This window comes from Ranitomeya variabilis, chromosome 3 (genome assembly GCF_051348905.1).
Source record: "Ranitomeya variabilis isolate aRanVar5 chromosome 3, aRanVar5.hap1, whole genome shotgun sequence".
NCBI classification, from domain to species: Eukaryota; Metazoa; Chordata; class Amphibia; order Anura; family Dendrobatidae; genus Ranitomeya; species Ranitomeya variabilis.
Window position 1 is genome coordinate 455,254,981 of NC_135234.1, and position 19,528 is coordinate 455,274,508.

General features: G+C 47.9%; 1 protein-coding gene and 1 long non-coding RNA gene across 3 annotated transcripts in view; both read right to left on the bottom strand.

The window, feature by feature from the left end:
- The window catches only part of LIMS1 (LIM zinc finger domain containing 1), a 1,169,472-nt gene that overhangs the window by 988,686 nt on the left and 161,258 nt on the right, over positions 1-19,528 (bottom strand). The gene's annotated exons all lie outside the window — the stretch shown is intronic.
- On the bottom strand, positions 6,306-17,367 carry LOC143816342 (uncharacterized). The gene is made up of 2 exons (XR_013223911.1): positions 17,289-17,367; positions 6,306-7,517 (listed from the first exon to the last, which is right to left on the bottom strand). It is a non-coding gene; the product is annotated as an uncharacterized LOC143816342 (long non-coding RNA).

Here is a 19,528-nt window from a genome sequence, read left to right on the forward strand (position 1 = left end):
ATAAGAGGCCCATGCATACAAGGACGGGGATAAGGAGTCATGCATACAAGGATGGGGATAAGGAGCTAAGGAGCCCATGCAGACAAGGATGGGGATAAGGAGCCATGCATACAAAGACGGGGATGAGGAGCCATGCATACAAGGATGGGGATGAGGAGCCATGCATACAAGGACGGGGATAAGGAGCCATGCATACAAGGACTGGGATAAGGAGCTCATGCAGACAAGGATGGGGATAAGGAGCCATGCATACAAAGACGGGGATGAGGAGCCATGGGGACGGGGGAGCCATGCAGACAAGGATGGGGATGAGGAGCCATGCATACAAGGACTGGGATAAGGAGCAATGCATACAAGGACAGGGATGGGGGGACCATGCATACAAGGACAGGGATGAGGAGCTATGCATACAAGGACGGGGATAAGGAGCCATGCATACAGGGACAGGGGAGCCATGCATACAAGGACGGGGATGTGGGGACAATGCATACCTGGCTTATACTCGACTCAATAAGCTTTCCCAGTTTTTTTCTGGCAAAATTATGTGCCTCGGCATATACTTGGGTCGACTTATACTCAAGTATGTACGGTATATTGTGGAGCTGTGTATACTTCTACTGTCCTGCATAAATGGTGTAATTCTCAGTATCTATTCTTATTATGTATGTGTGTGTATCTGTCTATCTATCACTCTGATTAATTGTGAGAAAAGTAGCGTACTCCTTATTGGCCCATGTGGCAACGTTTCGGATCCGTAACTGCACATTTCTCTGATATGGAAGTGAAATGTTGCCACATGGACTAATATAGTGTATAAAAAAAATCGGTTCCATTTTCTTCCACAAAAGTAGTATGATTCTCTTCTCACTTGCTGTCCGTGTGCAGTCGTTTTTTTTTTTCCTCAGCAGATGTTGCAGTCTGATACACGGCGAGTCAGACCATTGAGAAGATGGAGAAATTAATTTCTCCGTCTCCTCCACACTTGTGCTGCGAGAGCATTGGAGCACGGACACTCGGATCATGCTCACAGCAGAGCAGGAGCCAAGTAGCATTGGCAGATCACTTCCAATGCCATATGCTAGTGTTATTCCACCCTAATGAGCACCTGTATTAAAGGGAACCTCAACCCCCCCCCAGCGTTTTTAACTAAAAAAGCCATCTTGTGCAGCTGTAATGCTGCATTCTGTGAAGGTGGCTCTTTTAGTTCTGGTCCCTTCCAACGCTGAAGTAATCGTTTTTAGAATTTGCCTGTCATACCTGTAGTTTGTCAGGGGGGCATGTCTTTTCCCCCCTGACACAAACGCCTCCCTCAGTACTCTGTGTGCCAGGCGCCACCTCCTCTTCCTTCATTAGCGTCTCCAGCGCCTGCGCTGTAAGGTTTTTTTCGGGCATGCGCAGCTTGCGCTGCCCTTCCAACTTACAACGCAGGCGCCGGGGGCACTAATGAAGGAGAGGAGGAGGCGCCTGGCTCCGGAGCAGATACTGCTGGGCGGCAGGAGGAGCGCTGGTCCCCTGTGAGGGAGATGGCACCTCTGCTGTGAGTCCTCTGCAGAGCGGTCACTGGGCGCTGTCCTCCTCAGTCCTCTGCCATCCTCTGGGCTCTCCTCATCCCCAGGGTGTCCCTGATGCCTGCCTGCAGTGTAAAGAGCACCATGTAAATGGACCTGTGTTCGATCATGTGCACTGCGGCGCCATTCACATGTGGCTCTTCAAATAACGCCTTTAAGAGAAGTGTTGAAGGGCAGGACAAAGTATAGCAAAATTCACTGATCAGGATGGGGAGTGTTATAGTATGTGGGCTGGTGGGGTTTGTGTGGCAGGGCTGTTTTTTTTTGTCCCAGTCCGGCCCTGTGTGTGTGATTATACAGTGTGTGCGTGAGATTATACAGTGAGGCTGTGTGTGAGATTATACAGTGAGGCTGTGCGTGTCATTATACATTGGGGCTGTGCGTGTCATTATACAGTGGGGCTGTGCGTGCGTGTGTGTCACTATACAGTGGGGCTGTGCGTGCGTGTGTGTCACTATACAGTGGGGCTGTGTGTGTGTCATTAATTATACAGTAGGGTTGTGCGTGTGTGTGTCATTATACAGTGAGGCTGTGCCTGTCATTATACAGTGGGGTTGTGTGTGTGACTGTCACTGTATACAGTAGGACTGTGTGTTTTATATACATATATATATATATATATATACATATATATATATATATATATATATATATATATATATATACACTCACTGGCCACTTTATTAGGTACACCTGTCCAACTTCTTGTTAACACTTAATTTCTAATCAGCCAATCACATGGCGGCAACTCAGTGCATTTAGGCATGTAGACATGGTCAAGACAATCTCCTGCAGTTCAAACCGAGCATCAGTATGGGGAAGAAAGGTGATTTGAGTGCCTTTGAACGTGGCATGGTTGTTGGTGCCAGAAGGGCTGGTCTGAGTATTTCAGAAACTGCTGATCTACTGGGATTTTCACGCACAACCATCTCTAGGGTTTACAGAGAATGGTCCGAAAAAGAAAAAAAATCCAGTGAGCGGCAGTTCTGTGGGCGGAAATGCCTTGTTGATGCCAGAGGTCAGAGGAGAATGGGCAGACTGGTTCGAGCTGATAGAAAGGCAACAGTGACTCAAATCGCCACCCGTTACAACCAAGGTAGGCCTAAGAGCATCTCTGAACGCACAGTGCGTCGAACTTTGAGGCAGATGGGCTACAGCAGCAGAAGACCACACCGGGTACCACTCCTTTCAGCTAAGAACAGGAAACTGAGGCTACAATTTGTACAAGCTCATCGAAATTGGACAGTAGAAGATTGGAAAAACGTTGCTTGGTCTGATGAGTCTCGATTTCTGCTGCGACATTCGGATGGTAGGGTCAGAATTTGGCGTAAACAACATGAAAGCATGGATCCATCCTGCCTTGTATGGAGCATCTTTGGGATGTGCAGCCGACAAATCTGCGGCAACTGTGTGATGCCATCATGTCAATATGGACCAAAATCTCTGAGGAATGCTTCCAGCACCTTGTTGAATCTATGCCACGAAGAATTGAGGCAGTTCTGAAGGCAAAAGGGGTCCAACCCGTTACTAGCATGGTGTACCTAATAAAGTGGCCGGTGAGTGTATATATATATAATATATATTCATTCGCATGCTTGCAGTCACAAGACCACCTGTTCCCGGCACCAGAGAATCCTCACAGTGTGCACGATATGGGGATTCACACACAGTGACTTTAGACATGTAGCTTAAGATCCGACAACCCCTTTAAGGATGGGCCGCGACTCATGGGCCACTGCTGTGTGGTTGCCCCCCAGGCTAAAATTTGCCAGCCAGCCCCTGAGGGCAGGTCATCTGGCGTAGCACCCCATCACTCTCCTTCTTGGTCAAATAGCCCTTACACAGCCTGGAGGTGTGTTTGGGGTCATTGTCCTGTTGAAAAATAAATGATGGTCCAACTAAACGCAAACCGGATGGAATAGCATGCCGCTGCAAGATGCTGTGGTAGCCATGCTGGTTCAGTTTTGAATAAATCCCCAACAGTGTCACCAGCAAAGCCCCCCACACCATCACACCTCCTCCTCCATGCTTCACGGTGGAAACCAGGCATTTAGAGTCCATCCGTTCACCTTTTCTGTGTACAAAGACACGGTGGTTGGAACCAAAGATCTCAAATTTGGACTCATCTGACCAAAGCACAGGTTTCCACTGGTCTAATGTCCATTCCTTGTGTTATTTAGCCCAAGCAAGTCTCTTCTGCTTGTTGCCTGTCCTTAGCAGTGGTTTCCTAGCAGCTATTTTACCATGAAGGCCTGCTGCACAAAGTCTCCTCTTAAGGGCTTGTTTCCATTTGCGAGAAACACGTCCGTATCTCGCATGTGGAAACCAAGCTGTAGCACCTGCACTCCAGAGCGGAGCGTGCGGCCGCATAGGAACACATGGAGCTGCACGCTCCGCTCCAAAGTGCCGGCGCCACAGTTTGGTTTCCACATGCGAGATACGGATGTGTTTCTCGCAAATGGAAACAAGCCCTAACAGTTGTTGTAGAGATGTGTCTGCTGCTAGAACTCTGTGTGGCATTGACCTGGTCTCTAATCTGAGCTGCTGTTAACCTGCGATTTCTGAGGATGGTGACTCGGATAAACTTATCCTCAGAAGCAGAGGTGACTCTTGGTATTCCTTTCCTGGGGCGGTCCTCATGTGAGCCAGTTTCTTAGTAGCGCTTGGTGGTTTTTACCACTGCACTTGGGGACACTTTCAAAGTTTTCCCAATTTTTCGGACTGACTGACCTTCATTTCTTAAAGTAATGATGGCCACTCGTTTTTCTTTACTTAGCTGCTTTTTTCCTGCCATAATACAAATTCTTACAGTCTATTCAGTAGGACTATCAGCTGTGTATCCACCAGACTTCTGCACAACACAACTGATGGTCCCAAACCCATTTATAAGGCAAGAAATCCCACTTATTAAACCTGACAGGGCACACCTGTGAAGTGAAAATCATTCCCAGTGACTACCTCTTGCAGCTCATCAAGAGAATGCCAAGAGTGTGCAAAGCAGTCAAAGAAAAAGGTGGCTACTTTGAAGAACCTAGAATATAAGACATAATTTCAGTTGTTTCACACTTACTTTTTTGTTACGTATATAATTCCACATGTGTTAATTCATAGTTTTGATGCCTTCAGTGTGAATGTACAATTTTCATAGTCATGAAAATACAGAAAAATCTTTAAATGAGAAGGTGTGTCCAAACTTTTGGTCTGTAGTGTATCTCTTTAGATTTTATATACACCTATACTGTGTGTATATATATATCTATTCTATTGTAACCTGTCAGTGTGATTTTACTGTACACTGCACCTGAATTGTCGGGCCTTTCAAGGGACACCGTTGCGTATTTCTCGCAAGTCACACTGATGGCCCGTGTGGTGCGAGTTTTTCTTGCACAAATAGACTTTCATTGGCAAGTCTCGGCTGATATACGGTGCAAATCACAGCATACTGCAATTTCACTCGCACATATACGGCCGTGAAAAAAAAGTGATGGGAGATTAACATTGGTTCGAGTGCTATGCGATTTTTTTCTCGCATAGCACTCGTCCGTATTCCTCTCTAGTGTGACTCCGGCCTTAAAGGGAAAATCATTAAAAATTTATATTTTTTAAAATTTGTAAAATTTCTGATTTTTTACAAAATAAAGCAAAACATATCAACTCAAGTTTACCATTATCATAAAGTCTAATATAACACGAAAAAAAAAAATAATCTCAAAATCAATGGGATGTTGAAGCATTCCAGAGTTATTACTATATAAAGTGACACTGGTCAGATTTTAAAAAATTGGCCCCGCCACAAAGGGGCTAAGAGCTTGTACATGTGAACATTGTTTCAAAGGTGGCTTACCTGTCTCAGGCAGGTTTCACACCAGCGTTCGGCAGCCTTCTTCCTCCATTAAGCCCCGCCCACTGCTGCGCCTCTTCCTTCAGCTCCGCCTAAGTCTGCATGCGTCCCCCATCTAACATTGGGTACGCAGGCATGCCTCATTTTGAAGATGCGCTGAACTGAGTCGAACGCAACATGTTGCATTTTATTGCAGTCGGCGCAGCGTTAAACAACGCATGCGGAGGCATCCGCTTGGCCTGCGTACCCAATATTAAAGATAGGGTATGCAGGACGCATGCAGACATAGGCGGAACTGAATGAAGAGTTGTGGCAGTGAGCGGGGCTTAGGCTACTTTCACACTAGTCAGTCGGTACGGGCTGTTGCAAACCGTCGGCCCGACGGACAGTGTGTTTTATGTAGAACAACGTGGGCACCGGAGGCAGTTTTACAACGCATCCGTGGCCCATTGTGAGTTCCGGGGAGGAGGTGGCGGAGTTTCGGCCACGCATGCGCGGTCGAAATTGGCAGACTCGACGCACAAAAAAACGTTACATGGAACTTTTTTTGTGCCGACGGTCTGCCAAAACACGACGCATCTGTCGCATGACGGATGCGACGTGTGGCAATCCGTCCCAATGTGTTGCTAATGAAAGTCTATGGAGAAAAAACGCATCATGCATGCAACTTTGCAGGATGCGTTTTTTCTCCAAAACGACGCATTGAGACGTACAGCAAGCGACGTTAGTGTGAAAGTAGCCTTAACGGAGGAAGAAGGCTGCCATCCGCAGCCCTGCCGAACGCTGGTGTGAAACCAGCCTAAGCTGTTATTATAGCACCTTCCATGTGTTACACAGATACATCATGGGCTTGTCCTGCCCTACGCATGAAATGAAAGGCTAAAATACAATGTGGAGACTTCATCAGAACAATGTTTTATTTACATTCAGAACTGGTTTAAGAGGAACAAATGACCATTTCCCACAGAAATCTCAGACTTTTACTTATAGAAATACTGGATAAATATCATTTTACCATTAGATATAGAAACATTTCTAATTTTATAAAACTGCATTTTTTTGCATTGAATAACTTTATGCCTTTGCTTGTTTCATTTTATGCATTTCTACAGTATTTTAAAACTGTAATATGCTGTTGGTGCATGCGGGCTGGACTGTCGGTTTGGTATGTGGCTCTGCCCCCCCCCCCCAGGCCTGCCTCCAATGTCTGAGGTTTCGGTGTCCCAGACCAGAGATCATAATACCGGCCTTGAATTGTGAAGGACACGGCAGCCGACCCTGAGAAACATCCAAGGTGGGAAAGCCCCATCATGTCGAAGAGAGTCTGCTAGATCCAGGCCTAGCAGACCAGTGCTGGTGGGTTCATGGATGCCAGGAGGGGGTTGGCCTAAAGGAAGGTCTCGTCTTTTCCTGGCGGGTCGGAGAGTTGTCCCGTCGGTTTTTTGGACAGAACATTTCCAAAACAACCAAAATTGAACAGCAGATCTCTTGGGAGGCAGACTTTAGTCCTCTGTTGCAGAAGCGAAGTACTCTTAAACTGATAGGTGCAGAGTAGGACACACTAGAAAGTTGGCGTGCATGATTGTTCAGGGCACTGGCGGTGTGGACCGGCCACCAGAGAAGGCCTAGACCGAAGCCTGGATATTTTAAGAGCAGGGTCACAGGAGCCTCTGGAAAACATGGAGGCTGCATGAATAGGAAGGTTTCCCCAGGAGACGTCCATATTGCTCAGGGGCAAACTAGGACATACTTGTCCTGTCCATTTTTTTTTTTTTTTTAAAGTAGCCCCCTCACTGCCTGGTAGGATATATGTGTCCTGAAGATCACACATCATTCTTCACAGACCAATGATGAAGATGGGCATGGAATAACCTGGACGCAGACCTTTCGGCGGCTGGCACATAACGGATTCGTATTCCCTCCCTACTCTATCTGGCTCTGGGGGGGCCAGAGGGTAGGGGGATTCGTGGCATGGGCCGTCCTCTGGGGAACCACAAACACTCTTGATGTGTTAGGGCCTTGCCTCATAGACCACAGATGATACGGTAGTGACAATTCTAGGTGGGAGATTAGAGTGACAATTCCACTGTCGCCCTCAAAAGCCGTATCTGAAAAAGAAAAAAAAGAAAAAGCAAAATCGTTAATAAAAAAAAACCCCAAAACCTAAGTCAGAAACTGGGCTGGGTGGTTCAGACCCATGTCTGCCTCCTACTGACATTAAGCTAAAAAGGATTAGCTTCGTGCCAGTTGGTGGTGTGGCCTCCTCTACAGGGAAATACCTAAAAAAAAATTTTGCATAGCATAAGCAGCATACACTCATATTTTTTTTGGTGTACCCCAATGAAGCATTAGCCCCCCCCCCACATCAACCAGATGGCCACACAACATAACCTCGCTCCCCCAGTCAGAAACCTCCACCTCACATTAACCAGCGGGCCACACAGCATAACCTCGCTCCCCCAGTCAGAAACATCCACCACACATTAACCAGCGGACCCCACAGGATAAATCCAAAGCCCACCAGACATTCCCTCCCCTCAAGCGTAAATCCAAATATGACGCCCCCTGCCCCAACCATAAATCCCATCAGACACCCCCTCCAATCGAACGCCACCCCAGCTTAAACTCTCATCGGACGTCCAACCCCCACAAACCCCCATCGGACGTCCAACCCCCACAAACCCCCATCGGACGTACAACCCCCACCGGACGCGGAACCCCCCACCCAGCAGAAACCCCCAGATGCAGACCCCCCACCCCGCACAAACCCCCATCAGACGTGGACCCCCCCACCCAGCACAAACCCCCATCGGACGTGGACCCCCCCACCCAGCACACACCCCCTTCGATGTCCACCCCCCACCCAGCTTAAACCCTCTTCAGCCCCCCCAAACCCAACCCATAAGCAGGTCGCCCCCCAATAAAAGGGATCCCCCAGTAAGCAGCAGATCACCCCCCAATAAAAGGGTTCCATCTGTAAGCAGAAGGTCGTCCCCAAATCCCACCACAGGATCCCCCCAATAGCCAGCAGCAGGTCGCCTCCCCACATTCCACGACAAGCAGGTCGCCTCCCCACATTCAACGACAAGCAGGTCGCCTCCCCACATTCAACGACAAGCAGGTCGCCTCCCCACATTCAACGACAAGCAGGTCGCCTCCCCACATTCAACGACAAGCAGGTCGCCTCCCCACATTCAACGACAAGCATGTCGCCTCCCCACAAGCAGGTCGCCCTCAAATCTCACCACAGGGGTCCCCCAAATAGCCTGCAGCAGGTCACCCCTCACATGCAGGTCACCCCTCACATGCAGGTCGCCTCCCCACATCCCCCCACAAGCAGGTCACCCCCCACTAAAATGGGTCACCCCCAATAGCATGCAGCAGGTCGCCCCCCCACAAGCAGGTCAGGGGTCCCCCAATAGCCTGCAGCCCCCCTCACACAAGCAGGTCGCCTACCACAGAAGTCCACCACAACAGCCAGCAGCAGTCCCCCCCCCCCCACAAAATCCCACAATAGCCAGCAGCAGCAGGTCCCCCCAAAATCCCACCACAGGGGTCCCCCACAATAGCCAGCAGCAGCGGAGCCTCCCAAAATCCCACCGCAGGGGTCCCCCACAATAGCCAGCAGCAGCAGAGCCCACCAAAATCCCACCGCAGGGGTCCCCCACAATAGCCAGCAGCAGCGGAGCCCCCCAAAATCCCACCACAGGGGTCCCCCACAATAGCCAGAAGCAGCGGAGCCCCTCCAAATCCCACCGCAGGGATCCCCCACAATAGCCAGCAGCAGCGGAGCCCACCAAAATCCCACCGCAGGGGTCCCCCACAATAGCCAGCAGCAGCGGAGCCTCCCAAAATCCAACCGCAGGGGTCCCCCACAATAGCCAGCAGCAGCGGAGCCCCCCAAAATCCCACCGCAGGGATCCCCCACAATAGCCAGCAGCAGCGGAGCCCACCAAAATCCCACCACAGGGGTCCCCCTGTGAAGGAAGAAATTAAGAAAGGTTCTCCATTTTGTGCTTTTCGACTCCATTTTGTTGTTTTGATATAAATTTTGTTAGTAGGCTAAAGTTTACAGCTGTTATGAGACCTTGATGAGACCTTGATTGTTGCAATCTAAACAGAATATGAGACTGAGGGTGTATTGTTCTATGAAGCTTTGACGCACAGATTGTTCCTGCATTCTTATAGGCTAAGAACCGTGAGCGTGTTCTTATGCTGATTGGTTGAAGTATAATTTCTATGACTATGAAAACTCATACTCATTAAACGGAGGGGAGAGATCAGCTTGATCCCCCCCAAACAGAGACACACGTCTCCGTCTGGTCATTTTCAGTTGCCGGCAACACTTTGTATATTAATTTGGAAATCACTGGGTTAACCGTGAAGGATCACTTCAGATCCTCCCTCAACAGTTGGCGCCCAACGTGGGGCTCCAAGCAGGAACGCCTCTGCCCCCTGGTGGACAACAAGACAAAGGATCCTCGGACCGGACACAGGCACTGGAAAATTGGGACTGATCATCCCCCACAACAACCACGGTAAATTGGCAGTTATACTGTCCAGACTGACCGTTTGGTGTGGTTTTCCTGTGTTTGCTGCTGCAAAGAGGATCTGAAGTTTGTCCCCGGAGGTGGGATGATTTTTGGGTGGAATCATATAGAGGTGTAGTTCCGTTGGAAGCCCAGTGCTCGAACCGTACCTCATAAGGGACGGACACCCCGGATTGACCAGTGATGTAATTCTCTTTACAGTCAAAATATCCTGAATTCCTGATCACTGTTAGAATCAGGCGCGGTGAGGTGATCGAAGATTGGGTAGGATGCGTAACTCAGGAATACATAGATATATATGTGTATGTCCAGGGGTGTCAGGAGGGAAAGTCTAAGACGCCCTCCTCCTTTCACTGAGTACCGCGATTTTGGGTTGTCTCAGCGGGGGACAGGTAAAAACCCTAGTGGAATAGACTATACGGCCGCTCTGGTATCTATACACGACTAAGTAAGGGTATTTCGCTTTAAAGGAGAATCAGTTTCTGTGAAAGAAGATGATTTTGAATTGTGTGATGAATTTGATATTGTTACCCCAAAGAAGGGAAAAGAAATCTGTCAGGAATGCAGGGAAAATATTCTCAATCTGGCATGTGAATTGTGTGATGAAGATTTTGTAGAAATTAATTAAGTCTGAGAACTGCTGTATTTCCTGTTCTGTGTTTATCTCTAAAATATCCGATGGGAGGGGTCGAGCAGCTGCGCTGTTGTTTTCCTCCTTTCTCTGTGTAGAGGAATGCTATGATTCTTCTTATCTCCTGTTTCTGGTAAGGAGGGGGCAGTATGTGGCTGCATTCCAAGGTTTCTCTGTATTTTCTCAGTGTAGTACACGCTGATAGATTTGTGTTTTGTTTAAGGCGACAATATTGTTTTGAAGTACAAAGAAAATATTGTAAATTGAAAGTGAAATCTGGTTGTGCCCCTCAATCCCAAAGCACCAATATATACTGGGTTGCCAAAACTTAGTGCGCCTCCATCCTATGATCCGGCTGCGTGGATCTGTGATGTATGCGGAGTTACTAATTCTCAGTGTAGAGAGGTCTGTTACAATTGTGGAGCGAGAAGATCCGGGTTTGTAGCCCCCACCTTTCCCTTGCTAAACGCTGACGGCACTTATTATCAGCCACCGCCAGAACGCAATCCTGTATGCCTCCTCCGTTCCTCCCGGTACGATGCCTCAACGTACAATGGCCATACCATTAATCTCTGCCGGTATCTGCCAATATCCCAGGAAGGATGCCGCCATGGTTATAGTATCAGCAATAGAGCGCTGTATACAGGAAAACGCCATAAAATTGAAGGAGGTCCGATTTGTCCTTGATAGCCGCCTAACGGCCCATCAGGCAATACAATCTCTAACTGTAACAGAGCCTCCTGCCCCGCTTCCGCAGCAGATGCCTCTTGTGCCCGTATTGCCACCACCTCCTCCCGCCCTCGAGTCAGTAATATCAGAGTTTGAAGAAAATGATGTGAAAGCTATTTCTGACAGGCCAAAGTATACCCCCCATTTCTCCATCCCAGATAGACACCCTTTGTAACCAATTACCCGATCCAGAAACCTCCCCCATGGCCTTCTATAGACAAATAGCAGCGAATCGAGAGATTTATTCCACTCCCCGGAGAGATCTGTTACACTTACTCCAAGTGAAGGCTGGGGAGGGATATTTTCCAATCATTGAGGGTGGCATAATGTATAATGTGAACCTGGATGGGGGAACATATGAGAGTGGGGTTGATTTCTGTAATGCTTTAAAGGTTTGAGCATAAGATAGATTAGCGGATCAAGCTACCTCCCTCACAGATGTCACACAGGACACTGCCGAGAAGTTTTATGGGCGTCTTATGGTAGTGTTTAAAGATTTGGGATTCTCATTGTATAATAAAGCCCATTCACACCTTTTTGTGGCAGCTTTAATGTCCGGCCTTAAATCTGAATTGAAAGAGGCAATAATGTCAGTCAGACCCGATATTGAGACTTCCACACCGGATGATGCATTAAAAGTAATTAAAAGTTTTCAAAAGAATTTAGCACGTTCTGCATCAATAGGAAAATCAAGGGTTAAAACTGTAGCTGCAGCAGTCTCTGCTCCAATTCCAGCCCCCACCCCAGGTACAAGAATGCAGCTGGCGCCTGCCCAGCAGCAAACTCTAACTCCAGCCCTCCCACCTTATACGAATTCAGTCCCCTACTCAAATATTTCTTTTAACCCTATGTCTGGAGGTATCGCTCCCCAGCCCCGCCGCACCAGTTCTCACTTGCAGTGTTGGCGCTGTGGCCGGCCCGGTCACTTTCAGAGAAATTGTTACACCCCTGCTGACAGATGCTACCCTCAAGTTCCCCTTTCCAGTCACAACCTGAATACAGGGAACCCCAGAGGATACCCCAATTACAGACAGCCTCAAAATCCTGATAATCGCCCATACTGAAGCGGCCAACTCTATAATCAGGTCATTAGATGTACCTACGGATATCCCTATTTAATTCTCAGACCAAGAGCTTGTTTTAATCGGTGTAGATGGCAGACCCCCCCCCAGCCCGGAAAGGCCCCTAGATCTCCTCTTCCCGTGAAACCCTCACACCTACAAGGCCAGACTCTCCAAGAACCTGAAGTTGGTTCCCCTGTCATTCACGCTACTACATCACACCTCAGGGCTCCCAAGTTCTTTTCTCAGTGGGGTATGGGGACATAATTACCCACCAGGTAGGAGCCATAGTGAACCCAGCTAATTCTACCCTGTCACATAGAGGTGGTTTGGCCCAACAGATAGCTAAAAAAGGGGGGGCCCAGTCATAGCCCAAGAGTGTCAGGCCTACCTTGCCGTTTATGGCCCCTTGCATCCAGGAGACGCTATGTCCACCCAAAGAGGGAACTTGCCCTGTGATATAGTGTTACACATTGCAGGCCCCGTATATGATTACAAGACACCCGAGCACTGCCGTACAGTATTGCAGACTGCCTTGCAGACAGAGCTCACCTATGCAGGACATGCTACAGGTGTGCTGACTCAGCTTCATGGAGACAAACAGAGACCTGTTGCTTATTACAGCGGCCGCCTAGATAGGTGGCAAGAGGAAGTCCCTTATGTGTTTGAGCTGTGTTATCTGTCCAGCTGTTGCTACACAAATCTTCAGAGATTGTTTTGGATCACCCACTGATGGTCCACACCCCACACGATGTACATAGTATCTTTAATTAAGTACAACCTGGCCATATGTCTATGGCTGGACAGCTGCGACTTCAGTGTGCTATTCTCATGTCTACTAATGTGACTTTGAAAAGGTGCACTGTCCTGAACCCCGCTATTCTTCTCCTAGTTCCTATGGATCCAAAGGGGGGAGGAGTAGGTGACATGAAAAAGGAGACTCTTTTTCTTTCTAGAATGGATCCAGAGGAACAAGATTAGGTTTCCAAACCACATGATTGTCTAGAATTGATGTCTCAGGAAACGGCTGGTCTCTAGTGTGCCCATTCTAATGCTGATTTTGAGCTTTTTGTAGATGGATCCCGTCACCAAGATGACCAAGGACGCTTCTGTACCAGATATGCTGTGGTCTCAGAACATGAGGTAATCAAGGCAGAGTCAATGCCAGCTCATATGTCTGCACAGGAAGCAGAGCTCAAGGCGCTCATAGAAGCGTGCAAACTGGCAGAAGGTAAGACTGTAAATATCTACACTGATTCCAGGTATGCTTTTGGCATTGCACACGGTTATGGGCCTATCTGGAGAGCCAGGGCTTTCCTGACAGCAAATGGCCACCCCATTAAACATGCTGAGGCAGTCCAGCAACTTATGAATGCACTACAGCTCCCACCCAAGCAGGCATCATAAAGGTAAAGGCACATACCAAAGGCACTGATGGACGGACAAAGGGTAACGCACTGGTAGACCAGGCTGCCAAGAAAGCAGCAAGCACTCCTGTAGCCTCTAAAGTACATCACCTAGACACCCCACCATCTCCACTTGTGTTGAAAGACATCTTAGCCCGGTTACAAGAACAGGCAAGTAAGGAGGAGAAAAATAGGTGGCAAAAGATAGGGGCTTGCTCTGATACCGTCACTGGACTATGGGGGAGGGGTGAAAAGGTCTGCCTACCACAGGTACTGTACCCAATGATGGCACAGGTTCTGCACGGGAATGTGCACAACTCGAAGACGGCCATGTGTGACACCCTACAGAAACAATGGATTGCCCCCGGGGTTTTCCACCTGCGCAGAAAGGCAGGTACAGAGCTGCATGATATGTGCCACACATAATCAGGGTAGGACAGTGAAAACTCCATCCAAACACACTCCCCGGCCCCTTTACCCATTCCAGAGACTGCAGATTGATTATATTCAGTTACCCAGGGTAGGGACGTATGAGTATGTGTTGGTCTGCATTGATTTATTTTCAGGTTGGCCAGAAGCCTACCCAGTTGCCAAAGCTACGGCTAAGACAACGGCGAAGAAACTGATGGCTGAGATCATATGCAGGTATGGAGTTCCTGAAGTCATTGAAAGTGATCGGGGTTCCCATTTTACTGGAGAGATCATGTCAGAGGTAATGGCAGCACTGGGGGTAAGTCAAGCATTGCATACTCCATACCATCCACAGAGCAATGGAAAAGTGGAGAGACTAAATGGAACTTTTAAGCTTAAAATCCAGAAGGCAATGACAGAGACTGATAAACCATGGACAGAATGCCTTCCTCTAGCTTTGTTTTCAGTAAGATATACCCCAAACAGGAAGACAGGACTGTCACCGTATGAGATTCTGTTTGGCAGGGGCCCCAATCTTGAATGTTTCTTTCCACAACAGTTGTAGCTCAAGTACCAGGACTTGACTAGCTATGTGCAGGCCTTACATGGACACCTTGCCAAAGTGCATTTAACCGTTTTCAGTTCTCTTCCAGACCCAGACAAGGTTCCTGGACACCATCCCTTTGTGCCAGGAGACCTGGTGTATGTGAAAAAGTTGGTGCGCAGAGATTGTCTCCAGACAAGAATTGAAGGACCCCACACGGTGATCCTGGTCACCCCCACTGCAGTAAAGCTGGAAGGAAGGCCGACGTGGATCCACGTATCGCACTGGAAGCTGGTCAAACAGACTAGTAGCAAATAAGGGGACATAATGTTTTGGTTTTCGTATTTTCTATATTATTATTGGTAACCACATGGGACAGCCTAAATTCCCCAATATCCTTGAATAATAAGTTTGTCCAATATCATGAAAGATTAGTAGTACAGATGGGTATAGCCAATAAAATTGTCAGTTCTATTTTCATTTACCCTATGATTACACAAATGTGGGATAAATTGGTTAGGGCCACAGACTATCTAGATGATCAAATTTGGGATATTTTGGATATACTTAATACTACTGTTGCTGTCCAAAACCAACTTATTATAGTCACTAATCGATACACTGTATTACTTAACAGCAGCACAGGGTGGTATGTGTCAGGTTATTGGACTCGCTTGCTGTCATTACATAGATCCCAATAGCACAATGAAGTTAAAGTTAGACGATATTCAAAGATTCAGAGATCAATATGATAAAGATAATGACCATAATAAGGACAGTTGGTGGGCAGACACCTTCTCCATTTTATTTTAATCCAGCCAATTGGTTTGAGGGACCTGGGGGCTGGATAGCTGGAATCTTGCAAAGTTTGTTATATATTGTTGCCTTTACCCTTGTTATGTATGTAATACTAAAACTTGTTTTTTGGTGTATTTCTGTGTGTATTAGGAAGTTCTGCACTGAGATAACTAATGATGAAACCAAAAGCGTCGCCACCTCTGCTCTTCTCTACACCGATTTCACAAAGTTACCTGATGAAGATGTTGAAGCCAAGCGCATGGCTATCTTCAAAAGATCCCCACTACTGTTATCAATAATTGTTATTCGTAAATTCTTGTATACAGGGGGGACGGGTACGCCGCAACAGCCATGGCTGGTAACATGGCACCAGCCATGTGAAGACCAGTACCCCTCGAGCTTATAGCTTGGGATAGTACCTCTGATGCTGGACATTAATTAACAAAATTTATCTAGGGGGGAATGTGAAGGAAGAAATTAAGAAAGGTTCTCCATTTTGTGCTTTTCGACTCCATTTTGTTGTATTGATATAAATTTTGTTAGTAGGCTAAAGTTTACAGCTGTTATGAGACCTTGATGAGACCTTGATTGTTGCAATCTAAACAGAATATGAGACTGAGGGTGTATTGTTCTATGAAGCTTTGACGCACAGATTGTTCCTGCATTCTTATAGGCTAAGAACCGTGAGCGTGTTCTTATGCTGATTGGTTGAAGTATAATTTCTATGACTATGAAAACTCATACTCATTAAACGGAGGGGAGAGATCAGCTTGATCCCCCCCAAACAGAGACACACGTCTCCGTCTGGTCATTTTCAGTTGCCGGCAACACTTTGTATATTAATTTGGAAATCACTGGGTTAACCGTGAAGGATCACTTTAGATCCTCCCTCAACACCCCACAATAGCCAGCAGCAGCAGAGCCTCCCAAAATCCCACCGCAGGGGTCCCCCACAATAGCCAGCAGCAGCCGAGCCCCCCAAAATCCCACAGCAGGGGTCCCCCACAATAGCCAGCAGCAGCGGAGCCCCCCCAAATCCCACCACCGGGATCCCCCACAATAGCCAGCAGCAGCGGAGCCCACCAAAATCCCACCACAGGGGTCCCCCACAATAGCCAGCAGCAGCGGAGCCTCCCAAAAGCCCACCGCAGGGGTCCCCCACAATAGCCAGCAGCAGCTGAGCCCCCCCAAATCCCACCGCAGGGGTCCCCCACAATAGCCAGCAGCAGCGGAGCCCCCCCAAATCCCACCGCAGGGATCCCCCACAATAGCCAGCAGCAGCGGAGCCCACCAAAATCCCACCACAGGGGTCCCCCACAATAGCCAGCAGCAGCGGAGCCCCCCAAAATCCCAACGCAGGGATCCCCCACAATAGCCAGCAGCAGCGGAGCCCACCAAAATCCCACCACAGGGGTCCCCCACAACAGCCAGCAGCAGCGGAGCCCCCCAAAATCCCACCGCAGTGGTCCCCCACAATAGCCAGCAGCAGCAGAGCCCCCCAAAATCCCACCGCATGGATCCCCCCACAATAGCCAGCAGCAGCAGAGCCCCCCAAAATCCTACTGCAGGGGTCCCCCACAATAGCCAGCAGCAGCGGAGGCCCCCCACAATAGCCAGCAACAGCGGAGCCCCCCAAAATCCCACCACGGGTCACTCCCCACACAGACAAGTAGGTCGACCACCACAGGGCCTCCCCCCAATAGCGAATAGCGATCGGCAAGTAGCATTTTTCACCCTGAAACCACTGACCTCCATGGCGTCCACAAGCTGTCATGCTGCTTTCCTTTGCCGCCTTGGAGAACACGCCCCCCTCCCGATAGGACACACCCCCGGAAATGACGTCACACCTGGAAGGAGCCCATACAATCTAGCATTTACCCATAAGTTAGGGGTACGTTCACATGGGGCCTCGTTTTTACAGTTGCAGCAAAATAATATTTTTAACATGTCCAGTGCATGATGAGTAGTTGTGTGTATTTTCACCCTTGTTGCACTTACGATTCAGCATGTTATTTTCCTCCCTTATATAGCGCTATTAATTCCACAGCAGGTTACAGACGGTCCCAGCGCTGTCCCCAATGGGGCTCACAGTCTCTGTTCCTTATCACCAGGGCCGGCTCCAGGTTTTCATGGGCCCTGGGCGAAAGAGTCCCGGTGGGCCCCTTTAACACGTACCACAATTCATAATGCACAGATACAGCAGAGAAATATAGGTATAGTACAATGACAAAGATTTCACTAATTACATTACATGAGTGATATCTATTGTGCATTCTACAATAGGCCAGAAACCGTACAGTATAGTCCTCTATACAGAATAATGAGCCCCATATATTGCTCCAAACAGAATAATGGCCCCATAAAGTGCTCCATACAGAATAATGAGCCTCATACATTGCTCCAAACTGAGTAATGAGCCCCATATATTGCTCCAAACAGAATGAGCCCCATATATTGCCCCATACAGTATAATGGCCCCATATAGTGCTCCATACAGTATAATTTGCACCACATAGTCCTCTATACAGAATAATGAGCCCCATATGTTGCTCCAAACAGAATAATGAGCCCAATATTATGCTCCATACAGTATAATGGGCACCACAGAGTGCTCCATACAGAATGAGCCGCATATATTGCTCCATACAGAATTGACCCCATATAATGCTCCATACAGTATAGTGAGCCACATATAATTCTCCATACAATATATAATGGGCCCCATCTATTGCTCCATATATAATGGGCCTCATATAATGCTCCATACAGTATATGATCGGCCCCATACAGTATACTGAGTCCCATATATTGCTCCATACAGAATGGGCCCCATATGATGCTCCTTACAGAATGCATCCCATATAATGCTCCAAAAATAATTGGCCCCATAAGATGCTCCATGTATAATGGGCCCCATATAATGCTCCATATATAATTGGCCATATAAAATGCTCCATATATAATTAGTCCCATAAGATGCTTCATATATTATTGGCCCCATATACTGCTCCATATGTAATTGGCCCCATCAGATGCTCCATATTAAATTGGCCCCATATAATGCTCCCTATGGAATTGGCTTCATAAGATGCTCCCTATATTATTGGCCCCATGAGACACTCCATATAGAATTAGCCCCATATATTGCTCCAAATATAAAAAAAAAAAAAATGAAATACCTCTCGTTGCTTGTCGCTGCTCTGGACTCCTCAGCGTTGGCGTCTTCCTGCTCTCTGTGCTGCGACTGCTCAGGCAGAGGGCACGCACTGATGACGTCATCGCGCCCTCTGACCTGAACAACACAGTCAGAGGATGGAAGACGCTGCAGCGCTGGAACCGGGAGAGGTAAGTATCGCAAGTGCCGGGGCCTGGAGCAGGCGGGGGGTCCACTGGCGGGGGCACTATAGCGCGCTAGTGTCCCCAACGGCGAGTGGGCCCCCTGCCTGCTCAGGGCCCAAGTGCTGACGCCAGCCCTGCTTATCACTTTGTCTTTGGACTTCAGTGTAAGATCAAAGAGCTTAAAATGTATTTCTGGGAAAGTCCGTGTTTGGTTCTGTGCCCGAACTGTAGGTGCTCGGTACCGACCCTGGACTTTACTGTTCAGGCTCGCCCATCTCTAGTTAAGTTCACTTTATTATTTATTCCTTTTGTTCATTTTTTAGGATGTCCATGTTATATACATAGTAGTTTTCCTATCGGTGTTTTTTCATGAGTGATAAAACACTACATGTGACCTTACCTAAAGGCTGCTTATACATAGTGTGGATACCGGTCCAAACAGGTGACCGTTGAAACTGCTAAAACTCTTAGGCTATGTGCACACAATGCGTTTTTACGGCGGTTTTTCCATTTGGAAATAGGCCAAAAATGCTATGGAATCCTTATGCAAGCTAATTCAATGACAATCCTGAAGTGCTGTGCACATGATCAGTAATTTTCCTTGAGTATATGCAGTGCGGTTTTTTCTGCATGTCAATTCTTTGTGCGTT